The 19,076-nt window shown below is 44.5% G+C and overlaps 1 protein-coding gene across 10 annotated transcripts in view; it reads left to right on the plus strand.

Moving 5' to 3' along the window:
* Nucleotides 1-19,076, plus strand: part of LOC119166653 (uncharacterized) — a 288,262-nt gene that overhangs the window by 31,536 nt on the left and 237,650 nt on the right. The window lies entirely within an intron of this gene.

Consider the following 19,076-nt stretch of genomic DNA (forward strand, 5'->3'; position numbering starts at 1 on the left):
AATCAAAGCAACTTAAAGTTGTGCTAAGCACATGCATCCTGGGAAAACACTATTTACAGGATCATGGTGAAAAAGAAACTTAGTTTACATTTGAAAAGAGGTAAAAAGGTTGCAGTGACAGACACTTCAATTGAGAAACAGTTAGCGAATAATGAAAGCCAGAGTCAAACATTTCAGCAAGTCAGCATTCTTGTGAAAGTTGTCACAGATGACAAGTTCAGAGATTGAGCTACCCTTGCCCGGCTCGCTCACTGTTGATCAGTTGATAAGGGATGCCTGTTGATGTTCCCAAAAGCGCTCATTCTATGTAATGTGTCAGGTCTTTTACATAGGAGATATATGATTACAGTAAAAGGTTGTTATTTGAACTCTGTAAATAGAAGCAGATAGCCCTGTGTATTTCTATGGGCGAAATCTCTCGATAATTTGAACACATTGGTATCTCCAACGATTAATTAAAACTGGGAGCCCCTTATTTTCGTTGCTGCTCACAAAAGTCTCTTTAGAGTTATCACAATATTTTGTGAAATCAAACCAAACTAAATTCACTAGAGGGGGAAAACAACCGAAAAGCAGCATTTCTCAACAGAAGGGCTTTCGGATACTGAACTGGAGCCCTCGCGCAAGCTACAAGTGCTGGTCATGATCATAGTGGAAAAAATGTAAGCGAATGCAAATTACTAATCACTTTTCATTTTGATTGCATTAACTCTGTCATGTAAACAAACATGTTTTTTAAGCGCAAGTATTGGCATATGTTTCAACATTAAAGCTAACTGCTTGCGTGAATGTCGGTGCTTGTTCATGGCGTATCATCATCATCAGCCTGATTACACCCACTGCAGGGCAAAGCCCTCTCCCATGATCCACCAATCAACTTGGTCTTGTGCTTTCTGCTGCCACGTTATACCTGCGAACTTTTTAATCTCATCGGCTTACCTAACTCTGTCTCCCTTTCATGCATTTGCCTTCTGTGTGAATTCAGTCAGTTACGTTTAATGATCAGCGGTTATCCTGCCTACGTGCTACTTGCCCAACCCATGCCCATTTCTTCTTTTTGATTTGGGCTATGATATCCTTAACACCAGTTTGTTCCCTGACCTGCTCTGCTCTCTTCTTGTCTCTTAAGGTTACACCTATCATTTTTCTTTCTATTGCTCACTGCGTCGTTCTCAATTCAAGCTGAACCCTGTTTGTAAGCTTCTATATTTCTGCCCCATAGTTAAGTACGAGCAAGATGCAGCTGTTATATACCTTCCTCTTGAGGGTTAGTGGCAGATTATCATTGATGATTTGAGAATGCTTGCCGAATGTGATCAACTGAATCCTTACTCTAGCTATTTCACTTTCATGGTTCGGCTCTGCGGTTGTTGCGTATGAAAGACATGTCTCTCTTAATAAAGGGACGAGTCCTTGCACAGTTTCTTCTTATAGAACTTTGACCGTGTCACTCCCAACATTTTTTTTTGTTTTTTTTTGGATATCAAATCAAATCAAATCAAACTTTATTTTCAGGAATGCATACATTTACATGAATAAAATTCTACAGTACAGAGGAGGTCCCGAAGTTAGAAAACTGTCGGGGGGACCTCCGTTAGAGAATAAGTCAAGTGCGATAACAATTCAGCAAGCAGTGAAAAACACTTTGTACGAATTAAACAAAGAATGGTTAAAATTTCATAACAACAAGGCAAGAAAAGTTCTGTGTAACAGCAAGTGGTATGGTGAGTAAAAGAAATACTAAAATTAGGAGTAAGGCACTACGACATGCACGTGGTATTAATAATTTTGTTTCAGCACTACTGTTGCTGTACCTGCCATTGCCTTGCAACAGTCTTCACTTTCACAGCAATCTATACTTAATGTAAAAAAAGAAGTGCCGCTGAATATGCACTACTCCAGGCTCATTTGTTACCTAGTTATATGTGATACTCTATGCATTACCTTGGCATTACATTGTCTAAAATGCTACAAAAGACCAAAAGTGCAAATTTTTTTGCTTTGTCGACGACTTCCTGTTTTTAATTGACTGCACTTCTGTTGACGTAGAAACGAGGGTTGATGATGTGTTGTTTGTGATTAAGGCATGTCTCGAGCCCTTGGAGGCCACTTGGGAACTTTTACAAGGGGATTCTACTCGGTTTTTGGACCTCAGGTTATTTTTCTCGGAAAACCACACATGCTGGTGGTATGAGCCGCGAGCGAATAAGCCTCTTATTTCGTTCGCTTCCGTGCATTCAAAACTCACTAAGAGAGGCATACCAAAGTTGTGTTTTAAAAATGCCGTGACGAAATCGTCACCACAAGATGGCGTCCAGTTTCGAGACCCAAAGCAAGCGTCTAACCGAAGCAGGCTACGCAGTTCTGTTACAGGTTTCTTTAGCTGAACGCATTCTCCAAGAGTCTCGAAGAGAAAACAGGCGTAAAGTTTCGGAGTACTCGGGCTGCAGAGTAGGTGTTATCCCTTACATGCACACAATTTCTCACAACTTAAAGAAAGTGGCCCAGAGGGCTAATGTACGTGTCCTTTTTTCAGCACCCTAGGCACTTTTTCAGCATTAGGCGAGCTTTGCAAGCTCACTTGTCCAAGAATTGTTGCTCCCCCAGCTTGTGATAAAAAAACACCACATTAGATTCGTTGTTTGTGTATCCTGTGTCATCTACAAGTTTCCATTATCCTGCGGGATGTACTATATTGGGCAAACAAAACGGTGTCTGAATGACAGATTACGCGAGCACTGCTATAACGCGAAAAATAAGCTTACGGCTGGAGGATTCCTAGTGACACACTGCAAAGGCTGTGGGTGCTCCCCTGATCTGTATAGTTACATAGTTATTGGTCGTTCTAGAGATCGGCTCACACAGGAGATAAAAGAAACCGAGGCTATAGAAGAATTAGGCCATTTGTGTGTAAGCTCGCCATCGATTTCCTTGTCAGAAAAGGAAATGACGTTCCTTGGTTTAAGAACACGTGCAAGATGAGCTGTGCTTTGTCGTGGATGTATAAAATGGGCGTGATTGGCATGAAATAAACAGTTGGAAGTTTAGCCCCTATTTATCTCTACGTCTGTGTTGTGTCCTTTTCTTTTATGTACTGCGTTTATACACGCTACGTTCTTAAACATAAAAAAAGAAAAAAACATTGTTTCAAGAAATGGGCGCATTTTTATCGTATCGAGTGGTGGCTGTTTGAACTTGCCCCATGCTATACTTTGAGATGTCCAAGACGTTTATTTTCATTTTTTTTTAATGCAGAAGTTCAAGGTCATTCAATGTACATCCGTTTGTTATCATGCGCAGGGATCTATACGAGCTTTTGACTACGCAGACGTCGCGAATCAACCCCAGCATCGTGTTTGTGCTTTCTTAGTTCCAACTTTCTATTGCAATGTTCCGAGCCAAACCAGGTGAGGTGCTAGTCATTGCAGAGTTACATTAAACTTGAAAAATAGGAGTGAAGAAACTCGAGAGTCATTTTAAACATTAATGCACGCACTTAAAGTGCAGCTGGATAACGATCTACGTAATTATTCGCTCGTATCACTTATGTTTCACCCATTACTTCGAGAGTTGTCCGGAAATTTAATGCTAGTATATACTTTCAGTGTCCCACGAGGCCACCTATAACAAAACATGCTAACCACTTACCCTGTTACACGTGTTGTATAAAGATGCATTGCCAGAGGTGCGATGGTCGAGACTGATGTTAAATTCCAGCGGCAGATTTATCCAGATAAAGTTTTTGTGCTCTAAGCGGAGAGATCACGTTCCAGTGGCAGATTGGGAACGTGAATTGTGTGTTACAATGACAGATTGCAAGCAACTGCAGATGACGGATTGCTGTATGAAGCAAAAATTCTTGCTCCGCTGAAATCTGTTGATTTGACTGGAAGTTCACGTGACGTATTCTGTGCGCCCGCCTTTCATCCAATCACGGATGGATGTTTCATGGCCGCGGGCAGCCATGGACGACCAGAAAAACGCTTCGCACTCCTTCCCTAGATTTCCGCTCACAGACTGCTCCAGTCGAGACACGCGAGATCGAATGGCAGATTTGACGAGAGCAATCCCGCTCGGATCTGCGTGCTCTGTTTGTGATCCGGCCGAGCGTTCACGAACTGCCATTCGAATTCAACATGAGTTGAGAGCAGTTTTTGGTGATGATGAACCTTGCTTTGGAGCAGTTAGTAGCATTTAATATGTTGTCCTGGGAGCTTGAAAAAACAAATTTTTAGCAACGTTAGGGGCACAAGTGCTTATTTTAGTTCACTTATAATACAAATTACACTGAAACAGACATTTAAGAAAGTTTTTGAACAAATCGCCAGGTATGAACAGCACCTCCTTTTTACATGCGGCGCAACCTATCTAGCCCTTGTAACAAATGTGAAATAATATCTAAAAAGAGGTTATAACAACTAGATTCACCTGAAACATTTAAATAGAAAAATGCTTCACACTCATAAAGAATTAAAAAAAAAGGCAATCGCACAAGAGCCGTAGTTGCATAACAATGGGCGTTCGCTTAAGAACAGTAACATGCTATCATCAAGTGTACTGCAAGCTTTTAACAGACAACAAAAGCGAGATGAACTGCCGTTCACGGCCACCTCGTGCGGCGCGAAATCCGAGAAACATCGCCGCACCGACTATCTCAAAAAGCGTGTGCGTAAGTGATAAGGGAATGGTTATAACGCCTTTTAGTGCAAGTAGCCATTCGTTATTAGTACTGCCCACGCTCTATTTTCAATAATATCGATGGCCATCACCGTTGAACTCCTGTCAATACATAGATTTGCGATTTCCACCCGCAATCCTCCGCGGTACACTACAACGAACTGCCGAAGGTACAGAGGCCGGATTTGTTCATAGAGAGAAAAAAAAAAATGTACGCTAGACACACTGCAGAACGGCCGCCGACCGAAACACTGGTCGAACGTAAAACTAAGCATAAGTAGTCCACAGCCAGAACGTAGCGCCGGCTCTTAAAGAGCTCGTGAGTTTCGATTACAAGACCGAGCAGTATTGCAAATCACCGTTCCTGAAAACTGTGCCATTTGATCTCCAAAATGCCAGTTTAAACTGGTTTGAACACCACGGGTTCGCAAATCGTGCAAGTATCATACCGTGCACCATCTCTTATGAGAGAGATCATCGAGGCACCAGCTATATACGAGTTAGAATGGCGTTGGGCACAGCTGTTCAATACAAGAGGTGTTTGTAGTCAACAGTCTGCCCATAGGAAGTCAAGCCTCTGGGAGAATTCGAGCAGAGGATCGCCTCCTTGAACTTGTCAGGCCTGCATGTCATAAGTCAGCTAAGTCATCAGCGTCGACCGGTGTGATGCCGCTACGCTGCTTCTCTCTTTTTTTGCTGTATCTACAGCTCATGTGCAGTTCACTGATATCTCGCCTAGGATAGTCTTCTTACGGGTAGTGTCTATTCTTCCAGCAACCGGGATAATTGTGCAAAAAAATTTCTCCCGGCAGTCGCCTTCTATTGGCTCTCATATGTCATGTGACTAACACCCCACCACCCGTTCCGTGACCACCCGAGACCGGACAGACAAAGCCTTGCATGCGTGACGAGCCCATTCGTTCACCTGTCTCCGCTCGCAACACGTGCAACGTGTGTTGCTGCTTCGTTGCCGTATTTATTTTGCTCGTGGTGTTTATTATTTATTACGAGACATCAGACCATCGAGTGTTTTACTTATTTATTTATTTATTTATTTACATTACCCTCAGGGCCCATAAAGGCGTTACAGAGAGGGTGGGTAATATAACGAAAATGCAGCAACTACAGAACACAATAATACAACCAATTAATTAGAATACATGTTCAAACAATATTCAGTTATTAGAGGCTTAAGATATGATCGGTTAGTGCAGTCTTGAAGGATGACGCGTCCTCAATGGAGGCGATGGAGGGGGGAAGGTGGTTCCGCTCAGCACTGGTCTTTGGCAGAAAGGAGTCTGAAAAAACGTTAGTACGGCAGAAAGGAATAAAAACTTTATACTGATGATCAAGACGTGACGATATGTATGAAGGTTGCGAGATGAGTTCCTGTTTAAGTGAATTATTTTGGTAAAGGATTTTGTGAAAAAGGCATAGACGAGAAATTTTTCTTCTAATTTGCAAATCAATTAGTCCAAGGTTTGATTTCATTAGTGAAACGCTAGATGTGCGGGTATAGTTTGAATTAATGAAACGTGCTGACCGATTTTGAACAGACTCAATCATTGCTGATAATGTTTTTTGACCGGGGTTCCACACAGATGACGCATACTCAAGCTTAGGTCTAATTAGCGTTTTGTACAGCATTAATTTTAAATGAGAAGGGGCTTTAGAAACATTTCTGCGTAGGTAACCGAGGGGTCTGTTGGAATTGTTAGTGATGTATTCGATGTGCGCATGCCAAGAAAGATGATTGATTAGCTGAATTCCGAGATATTTATATGATGTTACGCAATCAAGATTGATGTTATTGATAGTATAGCCAAAAAAAGTGAATGAGCTAGAGCGACGCAAGAAAGACATGATTTTGCATTTAATGGGATTTAGGAACATTAGCCATTGTGAGCACCACTTAGATATGTTATCTAGGTCTGACTGAAGAATAACGTTATCATGCTGATTAGTTATTTCACAATATAGAACACAATCGTCGGCAAAAAGTTTTATAGAGCTATTAATAACGGTAGGTAAGTCATTAATATAAATTAAAGATAGCAATGGGCCCAAGACGGAGCCTTGAGGAACACCTGACTTTACGTGACAGCGCGGGGATGCAGCATCATTAGCGGTTACAAATTGAGTACGGTTAGTTAGAAAGCATTCTATCCAACTGAAGATGTTAGGATCAATATTAAGAGTACTGAGTTTAAGAAGTAGTAAGCGATGAGACACCTTGTCGAAAGCTTTAGCAAAATCTAAGAAAATACAATCAATAACTTGGCCTTTATCTGAAGAGGAAGAAATGCTATGTATAAACGATATTAGTTGTGTTTCGCAGGAGTAGTTCTTGCAAAACCCATGCTGAAATGAAGTGAAGAAAGAGTTTTGACTCAAGAAATGAAACGAGATTAGAAAATATGATATGTTGAAGGATTTTGCAAGGTACGCTGGTAAGCGAAATGGGTCTGTAATTGAGTGGAGAATGCGGGTTACCCGATTTCAACAGCGTTACCACCTTCCCCACCTTCCGATCTGCGGGCAAAGTCGAGCACTCAATAGACTGGGTGAAAAGGTACAAAAAAAATAGAGGAGTACACAGCAGTATTTCTCAGAAATTTCGAATTGATTTCGTCTGCTCCACAGGAAGAGGATAGTTTTAAACGATGAATTAACTTCAAAATTCCCACAAAATTGACAAGCGGATCCATGGAAAAAAAATCTTTTTTGCGCATGTACCGGACTGTGTCAGCACAGCAGTCAGAAAATGTCTTTGCAAAGGTGTCATTTAGAACCATGCAACATTCTTCATTGCTCATGGTGCAACCACCAGTATCTGTAAGAGATATGTTATTTTTCTTTTTTATTTGAATAGTGCTCGAAAATTTCGATGGATTAGTAGAAAGAAGGGAAGGTAGATATGTATTAAAGAAGACGACCTTTGCTTCTCTTAACGCGATGCGATATGCATGCAGTGTGTTTGCGTAATCATTCCAACGAGTAGATGTTTGACAGCGTTTCGCAAGACGAAAAGTGCGTTTTTTTTTTTGTTTGATAATCTTTTTAGTGTCGTAGGGGAACGTTTCCTTCCGGAAAGCCTGCGCAGTGGAATATATTTAGCGACAAGTGACGTGGCTTTGTTCCTAAATAGTGTCCAATTATCTTCTACGGTACGGCTAAAAAATTGTGGCATGAACTCGTCAATGAATAATGCAAGCTCATTATTGATTGCTGTGTAATCGCCTCTCGCATAATCTCTGATAAATTTTGGATTGCTTTTCTGACACGTAACACGGCCCTTTACAAAAAAATGTAAAAACAATGATCGCTTATTCCGGGTAAACAAGTTAGTGAATGCACTAAATTATGATTACTGACAAGGACCAGGTCAAGTGTGTTCGATGAAGTAGTGCCAGTTCTAGTAGGCCCAGATACAAGTTGCGCAAGATTGAAATTTGAGTACAAGTTAATAAAAGATTGACTTTCAGCGGACGAACCAAAAACAGAGGGAAATTGCGAAGCCCAACTTATTCTAGGAAAGTTAAAATCTCCCAGAAGAAGCAACGGAGAGTGAAGAAATTCTGAGACGAGAAAATTAAGAACGTCATGCAGCTCATCGCAGAAAGTAGTTGGTGCATTTGGCGGCCGATAATAAGCACAGATCAATGTGTTTTGGTGGTCTATGACAGCACGCACACAAACCAACTATAAAGACGTTGTAAGTGCAGTCCTACCAGGCACTATATTGTCTGCAACGGCAATTAGAACGCCACCACCCGGTTTTAAATCGCGGTCATGATGATACACAACATAATTCTTGTCGCAGTGAAACAGCTCTTCACTATAAATTTTATCGGTCAACCAGGTCTCAGTCAGTGCAACCACGTCAGCAGCGCATGAGTCAATAATAGGTGTTAGATCGTCGCGTTTATTGATTAAACTGTGCAACTATAAAAATGATAAGCCTTGAGAAGACTGGCTGCGTTGCTGATGCCTAACATCTGTTAGGAAAAAGACACATCAGGACGGCGGTTCGTAGCGGCAGACGACAGTTCAGCAGTACTGGCGGCATTGCCCAAATGCAGTTCACCGACACTGTCGATATCAGGGGAGTAAATGGATATCAGGGGAGTAAATTTTTTGTTGATATACAACTTGTTGTACCTCACAGTGAAAAGTTCGCCGCTTTTCGTGCCAAAATCGTACAATTTTGTCCTGACAGTTCTGGTTGCCTTACAAAAGTCTTTACTTACGGAGACACCACTTGTTTTTAACTTGTTTTTGGAAGACAGAATCGTTTCTTTTAGTTTACAGGATGAAAACCGGACAACAACAGGTCTGGACTTATTAGGGACAAAACGGCCAAGCCTGTGCGCCCGGGAAATGCGATCATCGCTGCTATCTAGGTTCAGGCTTAAAGCTGAATTTAATATCGAGCAAACTTTTTCTTCTGACTGTGCCCAAGTTTCAGCAGCAGCATCTACTACGCCGTGAAGTATTAAATTTTCTCGACGTGAACGGTCTTCCAATTCATTGAGCCGTTGGTTCAGTGCGGCCATTTGAGGCCCGAGACTTTCTTCCTGTTGCCCCTCTGACGATCGAATGCTTTGTCCAACTGCCGAGAGCCTATTGTTGATATCGGCGATTTGTTGCTCCATTGAATACTGAGCCTCTTTGACTTCACTCAGGGCAGACATCACTTCATGTTTGGAATCAAATTTGTCGTGCAGTGATTTAACGAGCTGTAGCGATTCTTTGTTAGGATCGTCTTTGGAGGGGCCAGGGTTTAGCTCTACGTCGCCGGACATGAATAGCAAGTTAGCGATAAACACACATTCACATGTTAATTGAAACAACGTTTGTGGGCCTGGAAGCACTAGCAGCCAAACATTGCTTGACTTTTTACAGTGAAGTTGAGGTGCTGTACTCACCTGCACCCAAAAACGGAACGGTGTTTGAAACATGTTGACGGCTGTAGTGCCTCCATTCCCACTGAAGTGGCGTAAGCCATTCCAGCTGCTTTCAAGGCTTGCCGATGTTGATGCGTCTGTCGATTTGGTAGCCGGGAATGACAGCGCTGCAGTGAGACGCGACCAGCTTGCGCGAAATGTCTCGGTGGCGTCACAGCGGAACGGGTGCTTGTTCAGCCGGTTGGGCGAGTTGATGCCTCCGTCATTTGCTGCCGGGATTGCCAGCACTTGCCCTTGCGCAGAACCAGTGAGGCTGTTCCACGCGGCGAATCCGATGGAAATCTGCACCCAAAAACGGAACGGTGTTTGAAACATGTTGACGGCTGTAGTGCTTTCCTTCCCACTAATGCAAAAGACTGACGACGGCAAAGTGCAGCTTACGTCGGGGATCACTTCGGCACTTTTGAAGACCTTGAAGCGTGTATTTCCTGCTTCAGTGCTGAAAACTGTGTACAGTTATTGAAACGGGACGCAAGGACCATTGCGGCGGCAAAAAAAACATGTGGGAAAACTGGCTAGCAAGATGTCCGAGTCACTGCAGTATTACCAGCTTCGGTACTACTGTATCCATGGCGGCGCGAAGTTTATCAGCACCAACAAAGGCGCACGGAAATCATCGTAAGTACTTTTATGCGGCTATGCGTGCGCTCTTCATTTGCATTTTGGGTTGAGTTACATAACTCTGCTGCATTAGTTGGTCGTGTTATTGCATATCACGCAGATAGCTTTGGTTATTAGTCCTGATGTCTGGTCGATTCACCTGCACCCCTTTAATTTGTTCACCAGTTGCTGCATCTTGCCATTCGTTTCAGCGTTGCACCAATGGCGACCTATGAACCATGCCATCTAGTTTAAAGAGTGCTGAATTGGTTTACGATTTTCCTGCACCTTCTACGCTGATGCCGGCTTGGTGCAGCGGCGTGTGCCGCTGAGCAGATGAGGTAGCACTTAGGGTGTAGGGGCCTTAACCGCCTCTACTTACGCAGTGTGTTTCGCCCAGATATTAGCATCTCATAATCTGTACACATGTACGGTTTGCCATCGGTGGGTGTTAGTTGGATGGTGTAATTAAGCAAACAAAAATAAGGCCTGCACCTTCTCGGCACCTTGTCATTCGTTTGGGGTGACGCACTGTGCTTGCACCGCTGAACTTGCGTTGCAGATTTTCTGAACTTCTCGTGCATAGCCGTGAAGCGGTTCCGATTGTTGCAGGCGATTCGAACGGACATCTAGAGTTTGCGAACCACCTACCACTTAAAAGAATAGCCTTGAAGGCCAAACCTCGTGTAGGCGAAAATGCACGCGACACGACGTAGATCGCCTTCGCGCAAGCGCTTGCTTGCATGCGCAAATCGCAAACCCGGCGAGTCATCACTGTTGCTGGCATGAGAGCGTCTTCCCGTACCAAAAGTGGCATGTCGTTAAACTGTTAAACTTGCCCATTTATGAGCTGCTGTTGGATTTTCACCCTTGTAATGCATATGCTTTTCTATTTCCTTCCCCCATTTTTTTTTGACGTTCAAACGAGACTGCAGCTTCAATATCTACGTTGCTGTGAGAAGACAGGAAAATTCTTTGAAATGAGGTCACTCAACTTGACACACAATCCTCCCATTGACCAGGAACTCTTTCGGCATTTACCACAACAGAGAAGGTTGGCACCAGAGCTTCAAAGCAAGGCTCGTGAGCTGATGAAAATGAAGGCCAACAAGATGATGGTTAGAGATAAAATGGAGCAGGAGAGTGGTAGTGCGGTTCTTCTCAAGGACTTGTCGAATATTGCAGCCAAAGATAAACTGTTGCAACGAAGGAACGATTTACCCAAAGTTGTACGCATGCTCCAAGAGAAGCACAACGCAACTGTTCGTTTGCTTACAGATGAAAATGGTGACCTCCAGGCTGTCTACTTTCAGGATGACGTAATTAAATCATTTCAGTTCTGGCCTGAAGTCATCTTCATCAATGCTGCCTACAAGTTGTTAGAGACAAGAATGTCATGTTTTCTTGTCATCATTGAGAATGGTAATGGGGAGAGTGAAATTGGCGCTGTTGGGCTGTTTTCAACTGAAGATGCTGACACACTTGGCTGGTTTTTTGAAGAGTTTAAAGATTTGAATTCCAGTTGTAACTCTGTGAGGGTGACCGTGGCGGATGATGTGAAGGAGCGACCTGTGATAAGAGAACTATTTCCATCCTCGGCACTCCATATACGTGCTTTTCATGTTCTGCAAGCATTCCGTAGAGAAGTAAGCATGCAGAAATTGGGAATTACAAAAGGTGAACAAGAGACTGCTCTGGACATATTGCAGCACATGGTCTATGCAAAAAATGAAGACAAATATGATGACCTTTTTGCCTTGCTGCAGCAAACAGCAGCAAAGAGAGTAGTAGAATATTTCACTACAAACTGGCATGCCATTCATGCTGAATGGACAATGGGATTAAAGTGGTCGTGCGGAAACTTCTTCAACTCCACTAACAACCGTGTAGATTGCTTAAACTCTAAGCTAAAGCAGTTTGTAGAGTGCTTTAGTTCTCTCGAATTGTTTGTTGCACGATTCTTTGCCTTGAACACTCAGCGAAATAGGAAAGCTCATAAAGCAGCTGTTATGCTGCAAAAGAAGATGGTAATACCAAATGGCGATGAAACAGCCAAATTGTACGCCACCCTGCTGACTTCCTATGCATTTCGTCATTTAAATGAAGAGCTACAAGCCTCCGTGACTGCGACAGAAAAAAATCAACTTGGCGAAAAATATTGTGTCACTTGGCGAACGATATGGAATGGTCCAGTGTAGGGCGACAACAGTTTCTCAGACAATCCCACACGCCGAGTGGGTGACCAAAGGAGCCCGAGGGAACCCGGGGAAAAGTGCACGTCCCTATGGTGAGAATTGTAAAGTAAAACTTCTTTTGGGCCTAGTTGGTTCATAGCCATAGAATATACTTTTACAGCGCAAACATAAAACGATCCACAAAGAAAGCGACGACACACACCAGCGCTGACTAACAACTGACTTTATTTCGGGATATGTCAATGCATAAATACCTCCTGGGCAACCTCACCGCACATGCGCCACACATCTCGACAGATAACAGACACTCAGAGGAACAATCAGAGTTGACAAAAGAAATGAAACCGTGTATTACATACGTGATGAAATGAACTGAAACTCAGATGGGAGCAGCGTCAGAGACGTGTCGCTTATACAAAGCTGAGCCCTTTTTCTGATATGATAGGCTTCCAAAGCCAGCAGCGCATGTTCATTGTTACTCCTGCCAAGGATCGACGTCCCTTCAAAACGTGGCTCACAATTGCAGCAAGAATTAATATGAGCCACAAGATGGGCTCCTTTATCTTCGTTCTTGTTAACTTTTTGAGCGTGTTCCCTGAGCTGGAAGATGTATCAACGAGCGGCTCAGGGAACACGCTCAAAAAGTTAACAAGAACGAAGATAAAGGAGCCCATCTTGTGGCTCATATTAATTCTTGCTGCAATTGTGAGCCACGTTTTGAAGGGACGTCGATCCTTGGCAGGAGTAACAATGAACATGCGCTGCTGGCTTTGGAAGCCTATCATATCAGAAAAAGGGCTCAGCTTTGTATAAGCGACACGTCTCTGACGCTGCTCCCATCTGAGTTTCAGTTCATTTCATCACGTATGTAATACACGGTTTCATTTCTTTTGTCAACTCTGATTGTTCCTCTGAGTGTCTGTTATCTGTCGAGATGTGTGGCGCATGTGCGGTGAGGTTGCCCAGGAGGTATTTATGCATTGACATATCCCGAAATAAAGTCAGTTGTTAGTCAGCGCTGGTGTGTGTCGTCGCTTTCTTTGTGGATCGTTTTATGTTTGCGCTGTAAAAGTATATTCTATGAGAATTGTAAAGCCATCGTTGTTGCGTTTGTGAGGCCTGTAGACAATTATGGGCGACTTGGCGCGCGTGGTTGGCGTGGGCGATGGCTTCCCTGGCATATTCAGTGGCCGCAGGTAGCAAAGTGTCTAAGGGTAGAGTTGGGTCCCGGCCATATAGGAGATAGAAAGGCGAATAGCCGGCAGTGTTGTGACAGGATGAATTGTAGGCGAACGTCACATACGGCAAATGAATCGCAACGTATTTGGCAAGCATATCGGTTAGGGTCCTGTTGAGGCGCTCCGTGAGGCCATTTGACTAGGGATGGTACGAAGTAGTAAATTTGTGCTTGGTATGCCAAGACCTCAGGATTTCGTGACCTACAGCTGATAAGAACGTGTGGCCACGGTCGGGGAGAAGTTGGCGGGGAGCACCGTGCACAAATATAATGTCGTACAGCAGAAAGTCCGCAACGTCGGTAACGCAACTGGTCGGGAGTGCTCATGTGATTGCAGACCGCGTCGCGTAGTCTGTTGTAACAGCAATTTATTTCCAGCTGTGGAGAGTGGAAAAGGTCCCAACAGGTTGAGACCAACTCGAAAGAAAGGTTCAGTGGGAACATCGATCGGCTGAAGAAGGTAGCCGGCCGGGAGGGCAGACGGCGTTTTGCGACGCTGACAGGGCTCACAACCAGCGACATAGCGTCGAACAGAACGGGCAAGTCCAGGCCAATAAAACCAACGTCGTACATGATCGTATGTGCGAGAAACGCTCAAATGGCCTGTCATGGGAGCGTCATGAAGTTGATGCAGGACAGTGGAACGCAGGTGCGCTGGGATGACAGGAAGTAAGCCTGATCCAAAGGAATAAAGGTTGCGGCGATATAGGGTCCCGTCTTGCGCCAAAAACATTCGTAGGGACGGGTCGCGAGGCGCTGACTCCAGTTTGTCAATGATGGCTCGTAAAGAAGCATCCCGATGTTGCTCTTCGCCAATGTTCAGCAGCTGCGACACTGAAAAAACGTTCATGATAGCGTCAATATCGGTTGCGTCGTCAACAGGTAACGGGATAAACAATTCGCATCCTGATGTAATCGCCCTGTTTTATACATTACAGAGAACGTGTATTCTTGAAGGCGTAGGGCCCAACCGAGCGAGGCGTCCTGAGGGGGTCCTTCAGGGAGGCTAGCTAGCAGAATGCGTGATGATCCGTGACAACACGGAATAAGCGCCCGTACAGGTATAGACGAAACTTGGCGACTGCCCATACAAGGGCGAGGCCTTGCGTTCTGTAATGAAATAGTTGCGCTCGGCTGGAGATAGCAGTCGACTTGCGTAGGCCATAACACGGTCCTGTCCCCATTGATGCTGCGATAGCACAGCTCCTATAACGTGTCCACTGGCGTCCGTGTGAACCTCGGCTGGCGCTAATGGATTAAAGTGAGCAAAGATTGGTGGCGTTGTAAGCAGTGTCGCAAGTTGGGAAAAATGACGCTTTGTCATGGCTCCAGATAAACGAGGCGTCTTTCTTCAAGAGGTCTGTGAGGGTGCGTGCAATGGTCGCAAGGTCCTTAACAATAGGTCTGAAATATGAGCACAACCCCAGAAAACTGCGGGCAACTTTTGTGTCTTCGGAACGGGAAAGTTCGTGACTGCGCGAATTTTCTCTGGGTCTGGACGCACGCCTTGGGCATCAACAAGGTGACCGAGCACGGAAATTTGACGACGAGTGAAGTGCCACTTGGAGGCGTTAAGCTGGAGTCCGGCTCCATGGAAAACGTCCAGAATAGCTGACAAAGGATTGAGATGCGAGTCGAATGTGGGCGAAAAGACAATAACATCGTCAAAGTAACACGAGCAGGTGGACCATTTCAACCCTTGGAGCAATTAGTCCATCATTCTTTTAAATGTGGCTGGCGCAGTGCAGAGACCAAAGGGCATCACCTTAAACTGATAAAGACCATCAGGAGTGATAAATGCGGTCGTCTTGTGGTCTATCTCGTCGACGGCTATCTGCCAGTAGCCTGACCGAAGGTCAATAGTTGAAAAATAAGTAGCACCACACAGGCAGTCGAGGGCGTCGTCAATGCGAGGCAAAGGATAAACGTCTTTTTTGGTAATTTTGTTAAGGTGACGGCAATCGACACAAAGGCGCCATGTTCCATCCTTCTTTTTAAAAAGGACGACTGGAGAAACCCAGGGGCTGCATGACGGCTCGATAATGTTTTTCGCAAGCATTTTGCGGACTTCCTGTTGTATTATTGCACGCTCCGACGCAGAGACACGGTAGGGGCGTCGGGGAATGGAAGTTGCATGGCCAGTATTTATGCGATGGGTGACAATGGTCGTTTGGCATAAAGATGCTGGCAAAGTCAAAAATGCTACGATAGCCCTCAAGAACGTGGCAAAGCGCTGCAGCTTGTTCAGACGTGAGGACCGATGACACCATTCACTCGATGTCGGGGCCCCAAGAACGAGATGGAGTGGAACCACTGACTGAGCTGCAGCAATCGTCAACTCTGAAGGGCTCGACATGGTCGTCTTGGAGAGTGGCAATTTTGGCTATGGAGATACCCTGTGGTAGAACTTGGGTAGTGAGTGAGAGGTTGACCAGTGGAAGGAAGGTGCGGTTTCTCGTAATCGTCAGAATCATATGCGGCACAGCAACCCCATGCGTAAGCATCACAGCAGGAATTGGGGCCACCATGTAATCACCGTCAGGTACTGGCGGCGTGAAGGATAAGTCGACATGTGTGACATAGTTTGGCGGGAGGCGCGTGAAATCAATGCAGCAGAGGCTGGTTTGCGGTGGGCTGGTCGGGTCGATAAGAGAGGTAAATCGAGATGGAGAGAGCCAGCTGAACAGTCTATAAGTGCAGAGCGCGTTGCTAGAAAATCCGTACCAAGAATGAGTTCATGAGGGCAATGTTCGCTAACGGCGAAAAGAACAACAGTGCTTCTCTCCCCATTAGAAACTCGCGCAAAGAACATGCCAAGAATTATGGCAGTTCCTTCATCGGTGACTCGTACAGCTCGGTTGAAGGCGGGCGTGACAACTTCGTAAGTCGGCGGCGAAGGTTAGCACTCATAATGAACACATGCGCGCCAGTATCTATCAATGCACTAACACGAACATTGTCGACAGTAACTTCCAAAAGGTTCCGGTTCATCGTTAACGTTAAGCGAGAATTTCTTACGAAGGTCCTCAACGCAACTCCACCTCCAGAAGCTGAACGGCCTAGTTTTCCGGTCAGGGGTGCTGCGAATAGATTGGGGAGGCAGCACGGGACTTACGACGAGCAGGAGACAGTGACCGGTCGTAGCGAGGTCTGCTCAGAGGTGCTGCAGGTGCGGAAAATGTGGTCGGCGTTGATGGAGAAAGTGATGCGGACGACTGGGGGACAGAAGTGGCGTGAGACTGAGGTGTATAATGTGACGGTGGAGCCTAGCGGCTGCGGCAGAGACGAGCGATATGACAAATGCGTCGACAGTTAAAACATATGGGCCTGTCATCAAGGGTACGGCATTCGGACGAATTGCATTGGATGCGAGGAGCAGAAGGTGGACGATAAGAAGGCTCAACAGAGCATACGGCAGGAACAGGATGTTGGCGGACATTCAATCGTTCTTGATGAACGACAGCTTGTATCAAAGAGATCGTGGTTGGCGAAGGCGCAGGTGTCGGTAATGGCGTGGCTATCGGTTGTGCTGCCTCGACCTCTCGAAGAATGATGCATGTGAGGTTGTCACATCGAGGGGCCTGGTCGAAGGCGTCGTAACACGAAGAAGTGGCTGCTGTGTTCAGAAGGCGCACGATGCTTTGGGCTACGCGGCGGGCTCTATCTTGTTCGAGACGTCGGCATTCTTTAAGGATGGTGTCGATGCTTGAGACGTTGAAAACCAGCAGGTTGAAAGCATTGTTGGCAATGCCTTTTTATTTATTTTATTTATTTAAGGAATGCTGCAGACAGTTTTTCACCATCCTAGCAGGAGAGGGTTACATAAGGTTCCTAACACAGAGGTCAAAACAAGAAGTCGGAGCGTGCACGCAGTCGGAAGGCAGTGAATTCCAGTCTTCAATGGTTCTTACAAAAAAGGAGTACTTCAATATGTTATTTTTAGGAGCATATGGTCTTACAGTTTTTGAATGATTTAACCTTGCTGAGCCCTGAGGAGGTGGCAGAATGTACAATTCTTTATTTAAACCAGATTCATTGTTGTATAGTTTATAAAAGAAGACTAACCTTGCAATTCTTCGCCTACATTCCAGTGGTTCTAGCTCACATTTATTTAACATTTCAGAAACGGAGGAGAGGCGCCTAAAGTCTGAAAAAATAAACCGTGCGCTTAGCCGCTGAATCTTTTCCACTTTATGTTTTTCTTTAAATATGGGTCCCAAGCAAGGGATGCGTATTCTAGCACTGGTCGAACTAGGGTTTTATAGGCTGCAAGTTTAACTTTCCAATCACATGACCTCAGCTTCCTTCTTAAGAAGCATAGCTTCTTGTAGGCCTTGGCGCAAACGTTGTCGATGTGAGCGTCCCAGCTAAGTTTCGTATTAATGGTCAATCCCAAATATTTTACGGTATTAACAAATTCAATACTTTGGTTACGAACATGGTATTCATATTTAAGAGGAGTTTTCTTGTGTGTTACTGTAAGAGCGCAAGTTTTTGAGTAGTTAACAACCATCTGCCACCTCTCACACCAGTCAGCAATTTTGCACAAGTTGTCGTTAAGCAATGATTGATGCAAGGGGCTACTGACAGTTGTATAAATAACACAGTCGTCTGCAAACATTTTCACAGTCACTCCCGCGTCAATATCATCGCAAATATCATTCACATAGATCAAGAACAAGAGTGGTCCCAAGACCGACCCCTGGGGTACTTCTGACAATACATCAAGGTTTTGTGATTGGCAGCCGCTAATTTCTACAAACTGCGTTATGTTTTTCAGATACGCAGAAATCCAGTCCACGAGGCGGGGAGCAATCCCTACACGCTGCATTTTTCGTATCAGTAAAGAGTGCGGTACCCTATCAAAGGCTTTTGATAGGTCCAAAAATATTACATCTATTTGTTTTCTGTCATTGATAGCATCAGCGAAGTCGTGTATGACTGATACGAGCTGGGTCGTCGTTGATAACTTTTTTCTAAACCCGTGCTGGAAGCTGCCTAATATGTTTTTTGATTCCAAGAATGAAGTTATCTGGCTGGAGAGGATGTGCTCAAGTAGTTTACAGCTACTACTGTATAATGATATTGGCCTGAAGTTCGAAGCGAGCAGTTTGCTTCCATTCTTGTGGATTGGGACAATATTTTCACACAACCAATCAGAAGGTAGGCATCTGTCATCCAAAGATTTATTGAACAAAATATATAAGTAATGTGAAATAATGTCCGCATAACGCTTCAAAAAGGCATTAGGGATACCGTCAGGGCCAGAAGACTTCTTGGTATCAAGTTTAAGAAGGCGAATACCATTTACATTTAAATCTATATCCGGCATTACGTTGGGCGAGAGAGGAGATGGTTCCGTCGGATTATTGGTTAAACTCTGTTGACTGAACACACTGT

Source organism: Rhipicephalus microplus, unplaced genomic scaffold (assembly GCF_043290135.1).
Source record: "Rhipicephalus microplus isolate Deutch F79 unplaced genomic scaffold, USDA_Rmic scaffold_16, whole genome shotgun sequence".
NCBI lineage: Eukaryota > Metazoa > Arthropoda > Arachnida > Ixodida > Ixodidae > Rhipicephalus > Rhipicephalus microplus.